The sequence below is a fragment of the Rhagoletis zephyria genome, unplaced genomic scaffold, assembly GCF_001687245.7.
Source record: "Rhagoletis zephyria isolate East Lansing unplaced genomic scaffold, Rhagoletis_zephyria_1.1 Rzeph_scaffold_08576, whole genome shotgun sequence".
Classification (NCBI taxonomy): domain Eukaryota; kingdom Metazoa; phylum Arthropoda; class Insecta; order Diptera; family Tephritidae; genus Rhagoletis; species Rhagoletis zephyria.
The window spans coordinates 1-9,452 of record NW_016165656.1 but is presented as its reverse complement, the minus strand read 5'-3'; the positions used below and the strand labels follow the sequence as shown (position 1 = coordinate 9,452).

At 34.0% G+C, this 9,452-nt stretch overlaps 1 long non-coding RNA gene across 1 annotated transcript; it reads right to left on the bottom strand.

Annotated features, from left to right (window-relative positions):
* Window positions 1-239: 239 nt before the first annotated feature.
* LOC108375157 (uncharacterized) lies at window positions 240-5,622 on the bottom strand. The gene is made up of 3 exons (XR_001849130.1): window positions 5,610-5,622; window positions 5,503-5,504; window positions 240-325 (listed from the first exon to the last, which is right to left on the bottom strand). It is a non-coding gene; the product is annotated as an uncharacterized LOC108375157 (long non-coding RNA).
* Between the last annotated feature and the right edge of the window lie 3,830 nt (window positions 5,623-9,452).

The following is a 9,452-nucleotide window of genomic DNA, read 5'->3' as shown; positions in this document are numbered from 1 at the left end:
TATCTTTTCGCTTTTCTTTTTATTGCTCTGGCTCAACGCTCTTTAAGTGCAAAACAGCTATACGGTTTAATTGCCGCAACTTTGAGCTTGAATCCGCTTGCATTGTGGCAGGTTAATTGTTGGGGCAGCATTTCGGGACTACGACCGGGTAATGCAATGTGCTAACGAGCGCACTAATATGAACGTACATATATACATACATATGTAGTAGAGCTCTCGTTAAAAATCGACTATCCGGTTATTCGGTTAGTCGACTAGTCGTTTAGCAACTTTTTTGTCGGTTGATAGTCGAATAGCAATTATTCGATTAACCGATCGAATTCGACTAACCGTTAACTTTCGATTAACCCCTAACTATCGAGTAGTATGGAAATCGACTAACCGTAATTATTCGAATAGGGACAGTTTTCACCATAAAATTATTGTCATTAGCATGGCTGGGCTTTGTCAGTAAGCATAAGTATTCAAAAAATAAAAAAATAAAACAATGTTTACTGAAAGAAAACAACTAGTCGAAAAATCGAAAATGAACAGATAGTCCACAAATTGTTTGTGAGCGGTTATTTGAAAAGTCGAAAAGAAACGGTTATTCGATTAAGTGAAGTCGATTATTTTTTGAAACAACTTTTGCTACTCGACTATTCGATTAGTCGACTAGTCGACTAACAAGAGCTCTAATATGTAGGTATGCACAAACATATGTACGCACTAAGTAACACAACATACTTATAAAAATGTGCGAGTTATGTGCTTCGCTTTCGGTTTCAGGATGTCTGTGAATTTGCCTGCTGCCTGCCGTAAATCTTTGCTGAGTTGAGCGCTATTGCGTTTCGTTTATTATCTCATTGCTCGCTTAGCAGCTGGAATTTACGCTTAATGTGTTTATCGACATGTCAGTCAATTTTACCGGTGATTATCTTATTGATTTGCTGGTACGCGCCAAGAAAAATTCAAAAGTTTTACGTTTCACTCAATATGGCTGCTGGCAGTCACACTTTAGTTTAAGTATGTATGTACTGGATTGCTATAGCCCACAAAAAATTTACGTATAGCAAATTAAAGTAAAAATTATAAAATAAAAATTGCAAAAACAAGTATTTCGCTAAGTGTGCCATTTTTGGGTCATTCAAATGCCTCGAAGTGGTAGCCACAGCTGTCTCATTTCACCCCCACTTTTACGTCATTTAAAATATTCGTTTACATGAAATGCATGCCTCAAATGTGAGAAGTGTGAGTATCAACATAAATACATATCGATGAAGAAATTTTTCAACAACGCCCTATTTCAGAATTTGATTGAAAAATGCCTATTTTGAGATAGGTGATGATTGGGTTCAAAAACGCCATATTTCTACACATTTACAATGTATTGTATTGGTTTGAGATAGGGCATTTTTGAACCGAATTCTGAATTCCGAATCCTTTGCCATGGTCGCAACACTCTTCAAAAATATTTAAAAATAAATATGTCATAAACCTTACTCATTTAATACCAATACTAAAATATTTGATTTAAATTGTTAACTAAATTTATTTCATGTTTATGAAAAGGTGGCAGCTCTCTTCAAAAACATGTTTGAACCTTTTGTTTGACACCCAACTTAACAAATAGTTGATATAAACGTTTGAAAGTGGCAACCCATTTCATAAAAATGTCATGTATGCTAGTCCTGGTCATAGCTTATAAGTGCGCCAGATTTCATTGAGATACGTCCAGCCGTGTTGGCATGAAAGAGCAACAAACATATACACTCACTAACGGTCAAACTTTCACTTTTATAATATTAGCAGGTTTGATTAAAATGATTTTAAATTTCTAAACGGGTGGCAACTCTCTTTAAAAATATTTTCGAACGAAAGATTTCTTAACCCTCTCGTTTGATACCCATTTTAAAATACTTCCTTTAAGCCTTTAAGTAAATTTTATGTGAATTTCTTAACAGGTGGCAACCCTCTTTAAAAATACATATTTAGAGATAAATTTGCCTTCAACCGAATTTGGTACCCATACTAAAATATGTGATTTAAATAGTTAATAGTTAGTAATTAAACTGATTTTATGTTTATGAAAAAGTGGCAACCCCCTACAAAAAATATCCTGTATTTTAATCCAAACCCGTACATTATTATACTAAAATTGGAACAGCTGCAAAACTGCATACCCAAAAAGTTTTTAAAGATTCTGCAAAAAAAAAAGTTAAACATTTTTATGACATTTTTTTTTTGAAATTTGTAAAATTTTCGTGAACTGTACACAAAGTCTTAAACTTAAACCTATATGGTTTATGTTATAGAACTCACTATATTTTTATTAAAAAAAATTGCGAAAAAAATTGTACCACGCAAAACACTGTGGATATTGTAAAAAATAAAAGTGCGCTATTTAGGTGAGCGCTACTGTATTTATATGTATAGAATATCTCAGGTTTATTACTTTCGACCCATAGACGAGGCCCACTCTGTAGTTTAGGTATGGCTATTATACCATTAGCTATAAGGTATCGAAGTGAGGCACAGACGATGCATTTGAATTATTATTGTAGGGGTTAAATCCGTGCGCCCTTAAGATGTATTGTTTGGCGTTGAGTTTCCTGTCAAAACTCCTGCTATAATTAGGTTATATCTTGCTAAAAGTGCAGTGGACCTGATCGTTCAGCCAGACCACAGAAGACGTCTGACCCGATGAAAGGGGTTGATGCGTCTTTTTTTCGCAATTTTATGGTATAGCATATTTCATTTTGGTTTCATTTAATTCTCAAGTATACTATCAAATGAATAGACGCAACTGCCCATTATTAAACATTCTATTAGCTAAGAATACCGAAGAGCGCAGTGAATTTTTCGTATTCTCATCCTGGCAAATCTTCCGCATTTTTGGCGCTGTTATTTTCTAAGTGATTGTGTTCGAATCTAATAATGCAAACTAGTCGTTATTCCTTTGTGCCTTATCCACTTTTTCTTTACATCGCCGAATTGGCACTCTTTTAATGGCAGCCTTAGTCTTCTCGAGAACATCAACCAGCCGCGCAGAGCCTACTTCCGTGTTTAGGGCACGGACATTTCGAATGCTTGGTCTCAAACCATACACCTTTGAGGCTTTCTTAATATTTTCATTGGAAGGGGTTTTTACGCGGTAATTCCCATACCTAGTACATAACCAGAGATTGGTGCAATTTTAGACGACTCATTCATGCTTATAGCGACCGGCTTACTCCAAGACATATATGTATGTGCCTGCTGGCAGCCGCAGCTCATGGTGAATAGATGCTGCAAAGTTCAGTAGACCATTAAACGAGTACGTCGAAGGGACCCCATTAATAGCCCCGTCAGAATGAGTACTTTGCCAACGTGACGCCCAAGCGTGCAACTGACAGTTGAGTAGACCGTGTGTGTTTGCATAGAGAACGTCAGATTGGCAACCCTTGTGTCGACGGACTCAACATATACATATATATATATATAGATATATATATATATACATATATATATATTAGAATTATGTTCATTTTACTTCGAAAGTTAATTAAAAATTTTGTTCTATTGTTTATGCAAATTAATTTAATCATTTTAATTGAACATAGTGAGTAAAAACGCACAACCGTGTAAACTGAAATTCCATTCCGTAACACGTGAACATGGCCTGAATTGTAAAAAAAAAACCAACTCACTTCAACATAAGCGTATAAAGATTAATAAAACTAAAAAACCAATCAAAATAAATAAAAAGCTATCCTTAAAAACCCAAGAACTTTATGGGTGTACTGAAGTATTTACAAAAGAAAAAACAAAACAGAAATTACTTACCAACAATAAAGAATGAAAAACAAGCTAAACCACTTTGCGCGCGACAACAAACGCACCAGCTACCGACCAATATTCCGGCAGACAACCAATCAGTCTGCCGGTAAGTCATTGCGGCAGCGGTTGTGAATCAAGACAGCTGAGAAGTTTATAGTCGCGCGAGTGTAAAGTTGTGGCAATAATAAACAGCTGACCGGAGTTAAATCATGTGTAGGGGAAAAGAAGTGTAGTCGATCGTGTGGAAAATTTTTAAAATAACAGAAATTCTTTGAATAATAAAGCGCACTCAGAAAAAAGAGAACTAAAAAAAATAAAAATGCATAGAAATAGTTTGTGCAATACTTAAGATCTGAAACTCGTAATACAATAAGTATGTACATATGTATAAAAGTACGTACAGATGTATGTATGTAGGTACCTAGCCATTTGAAAACTTATTTTACTTACTTGTTACAAATAAGAGAAAAAGCAATTCAGCAGAGGCAAGGTAAAAGAAATAATCGATCAACTTAGCCACAAATCGAAGTAAAAAAAAAAATAATACAAAAACTATATGGCCAACAAGTGGCAATGAAATGTCAGTCACCGCAAGAGCAATTGCTGCTACCGCTGCCATAGCAAATATATGTACAACTTCAGGTATTCCGCTCGCGGATGCATTACAATTCCATAGGTTTTGTTTCTCCTTAACACACATATGAAAATATGTATGCAAATAACGACAATTTTCAGAAATCGTTGCCACCTTTGTTTTTTTATGTGTTCTTTTTGTGTTTTTTTGTCGTTGTGTTCGCAAACGAGAACAATAAAACTCCGATATGCGCAATTGCCAACAATTTTTGATCTTTAAAACTTTAAAGGTCAGCGGCGCGGCAACAGAATGCAAAAAACCGCTCGCATATGCATGAGCCTTAAATGTTTAAATACACATACGAGGGGTCTAACAAAAGTTCGCTTAGTTGACCACAAAAAAAACAACAATTTTTTTCGTATTTGTTCTTTGTTTTATTTTGTATTTTCTCTACATAATCGTCATTGATTTCAATGCATTTCTTAAGCCTATGGATGCATTTCTCAAAACAGTCTTCGTCTTATCAAGTTCAGCATTAACCGCATAAATTATCTCCGCGTTGCTGTTAAATACCTTTCGTACCAAGTTTCTACAGTTACACTTACAGTTACCGTTTGACCCTTTTCCAGGGGAATAACAGCTACGCTTTTTGATCGGGTGAAGTAAACCGACATAATTACTTTTGTTGCTGATTTTGCTTGCTTAGCTTTTACGGATAGGTTTACCCCTTTTGGGCTCCATATCATGGACTGGTGTTTGGTTTCCGAATCGTACTTATAGAACCCAGATTCTTAACCAGTAGTGAGTTTACTAAGTTTACTAGACTGCCCATTTTCGAATTTATTTAGGAAAATTTGAGCTAAATGCACTTGAGCCTCTTTTAGGGCCTCATTTAAAATTCGTGGAACCCACCGAGCAGACTTATTCGTGCTTCCCAGATGTCTCTTAATATTGACAATATAGCCATTGCATTCAAGCGCAATTCATCAGCTATCATTTGTTGAATCAATAGTAGATCTTCGTCAACGTTGTACTTCACCAGAGCCACATTAACGTCATCAGAGGAAGATTTTGGGGGGTTCTTCTCGGGGCTCGTCTTCTACTGAAAAAAGTCCCGTAATCTTCGGAACCACTTGTAAATAGTCTATACAGATTGTGGAATCGTTTCGTATGCAATTTGTTATTCATTGAGTTTTTGTAGCGGCTGTAGTTTACGCCAAAACCCGAAAATAATCACATTGCGAATTTTTTTTGCGTTGATGGTGGATTTTCGTTTGATCTATCCTCAGATGTTTTTCGTTTTCTCGTCGCCATTTGAATTGATCATTCTAAAATTTAGAAAGAATTCTCGTAAAACCATTGCAAATGATTTGGTTTTTTTTCTTTAATATTTAAAATTCGCCAACTAAGCGAACTTTCATTAGTCCCTCGCATATACATATGTACATATATACGCTAAAGCAATTATGTACGCGCAATTAATTTGACTGTGTCAAATGATAATTTTTCTCCGCGAAATTAAAGCGGACTTCAAAATTTAACCAAAAGCCATTCCACTAGCGTAAAGGGCACTAGCTTTCCTATAATACAAACATACGTAAATTTACTGTACTGCTTAGTCATCTACCTCTTTGAAAAATGCGTTCAATTTTGTTTCTCTTATTCTTTCTTACTGACTAATTTCAAACAAATTGCTATTTTCTAACATTAACTCCTTAGAAAAAGTATATTTACTCGTAAAACGCAAAAACGAAATTTTAAACAAACTTAAGATAACTTATAATATATACTAAAAATAAAAAAATTGAACTGAAATCGTTAAATTGACTTTGACCGAGTATAACGAGCTTGTATATTACATTTAAAAACACTAAAGTTAACTTCCCGGGGCTTAGAGTATTTCCAACATGACAACGTACCATTAATTTCGTTATTTCCGAAATTTTACTTTCGCACAGAAAATTGGTTAGTTGACCTACTGTGCAAATCAATAGTCAAAGAAATTACTGAACTGTACACATATGCTGTAAAGTATGTAATTTTGTACAACTAAGCTTGACAATATGCGAAAACGTATTTACATTAGGGTGTTGAAAAAAAAGTTTAAAGCGTAAAATTCACAGCCCAAGGATTTTTTAAATGGGAAAAGGAGTACTATTTTTAATTATTTTAAAATTGATATTTATAACTCCGTCAAAGTTTTTCAAATATATTTTATATGGGGGAAAAACACTATTTCATATGAACTGGTATAGAATTCTTTAAAATCAATATTTTGCGATCGGGAAACTCTGTTTTTCTTCAGAAAACTTCCAAACATAATAACCAAATGTTTATTTTCCCATTTTTTATACCAGCGATTTCTTATGAGTCGCTCCATTTCATTTTTATGGTTTTTTGGGAACCCCTATAAAATAGTTAATATTAAAAATGGTTAAATAAACAATTGGATATAGATATGTGAAGTCTCCTAAAAAGAAGCAGAGTCAGGAAAATTCCAGGAGGTGAGTGCTTAACCTTTATTGTTTTTTTTTGGGACCACCCTTTTCTACATACATACGTTAAGATAGCTTTATTTATATAAAAATATTTCAATAATATGCCAAATCTATCAGATTTCAAGTAAATATTTGTAAAGTTTTTGCGACCCATAAAAATGTATTTAATATTTTGAAATTTTCGTGAAAGTTTTTATTTTGTACGTAGAAAAAACATACATAATTTATGTACAGGTTGATATTTTAAGGACTACCCTAATGAACGTATTTAAAACCACTCTAATATTCATATATTTTATGCATGTACATACATATACATATATGTATATGTAAACATGCAATTGTATTCAATTTCATATAAACATTGCATGTCTTTAAGTAAGTTTATGCTTTTCCATGTTAACCGTCATCAACGGCAATTTAGAGTCATGTACGCACGTTTACAAATCGCCAATTTAACGACTACATATGTATGTTTATATGTACGTGTATTTACATGCGAACGTGCAAAACCTTAACTACTTAAACATTTCGACAGTTGCTTAAGCGAAGTTTGTTTAAAAATAAACTACGTATATTTACATACTTTTGGCTGTTGCTAATTTTAGGGGATAAACCTTTGCTGTGTATTTTTAGCAATAATCCCAGATGGCCGTGGGAAATTTGCCGCTAGCAAGAGATTGCACCATTGAAGTAATAAAATATCTAGATACATCGACATGTTGAAATGGTTATACATATGTACGAGCATACGACACATATTTCGGCTACACTAACTATTGATACCAGCGGCCACCGAAATTTGTAAATTATTCAATTGTCTCTAGTTTTCAAAACAGAATAACGATACAAAGAGGAATTTTCTGAAGAGCATAAAAATACAACTTAAATGTTGCTCTTTAAACTAAAGTTTCACCCTACATTTTGTCTGTCAGTACGGTTCCGATAAAATAAATCCCCATAACAAATTTAAAGTATTTCCAGAGATTGTCTATCCTTCCACAGATAAGTATTATGTAAGTTTTAGTGTGTATGTCGCCTCCCATGCCTCCTTTTCTAATAACTCACATTTTTTCATGAGCAATGCGTACGTTTTATAACTCCATACTCCATATCAAGTTCCACTGCTCTTCCACAAACACTTCCAGGGATATGCGGCAAGAAAAATTCAAGTGCCACGTCCCCTTTTCTTACAACCGTAATTTACTTCCACGAAAAAGGAGTTGATTTTATATATACCAACACTCTCAGTGCTCTAACATAAACATCTCTATAGATATGCAGTATAAAATACTGCTCCCTTTCGAATAACCCCAATTGTTCTCCATTAGTATGGAATTAATTTTGTATACACATATCGGTGCCAAGTTCCAGTCCTCTGCAACAAACACCACCTGAGATATGCAGCTTAAAAAAATCAATTTGCATGGGAGTTGCCACGCCCCTTGTCCAATAACTCTCGTTTTCCACCATGAGTATGCGATTGATTTTACATATCTCCAAACCATGTTTGAGTACTCTGCCATGAACACTTCCAGAGCTATGCAACATGAAAAAATAGGTTTATATGGGAGGTGCCACGCCCGCTTCACCAGTAATTCTACCAAATACACACAAAAAAATTCATTCAAATCGGTAAAGCCGTTTCGGAGGAGTTCAAAAACACAGTGACACGAGATTTTTATATATTAGAAGATATGCACACATAAATATTTACTCGGTTTGTCCAATTTTTTATTTTAACGAAACGCAACTTAGCTATAAATAAAACAAAAGCTATTGATTCTGCTATCTCGTGTAAATTGCTGTAAATTACTAGGGCTATTCGCGATTCGGTGCATAAGAGCTGACAAATTTATGCAATTGCAGAAATATGCCATGGATTGTGAGCGACCTTTATTAAACTGTCATGGTAAAGCTTTTGCAAAACAATTTTTGTGCATCAGCTTTGGTTTTGTTTATGAATGCAATGCATAGCATTTTTATGCTATGGATTTTCGGTATTGCAAATTTGTCAGGCCATGACAAATGCAAATGCGTGTATTTTGTTTGTGTATTGCAAATAATTTGCAATACAAATTTGCAATGCAATGATGCTAGGCCATTTGCACCGGATCGCGAATAGCCCTAATATGTATGAACAACATTTAACAGCCGGCTCACAGTGGTCCGAAACGATAATATATAGGGACAACCTCATTTAACGAATTCCGTTTGCATGAATTTTTATAAAATTTAGTACTTATGTATATTTTGAGACACCTATCAAAAAATTTCTAAAATGTTAAAAATTAAAAATGGCAGGTCCAATATATTTAAAAAATGTTATTTTTACCCTGCAGCGATTTCTATTCTCAAGTTACATACCTGATGACAGTACGAATGGCAATTATAATAAGGAGGTTTTAGTTTTTATAAAAAATAATTTTTTTATTTTTATGATATTCAATAATAGCCGTGTTTTATTTGTCCAGAAATTTAAGCTATTAGCTTATTTTGTATGNTAAAAAATAATTTTTTTATTTTTATGATATTCAATAATAGCCGTGTTTTATTTGTCCAGAAATTTAAGCTATTAGCTT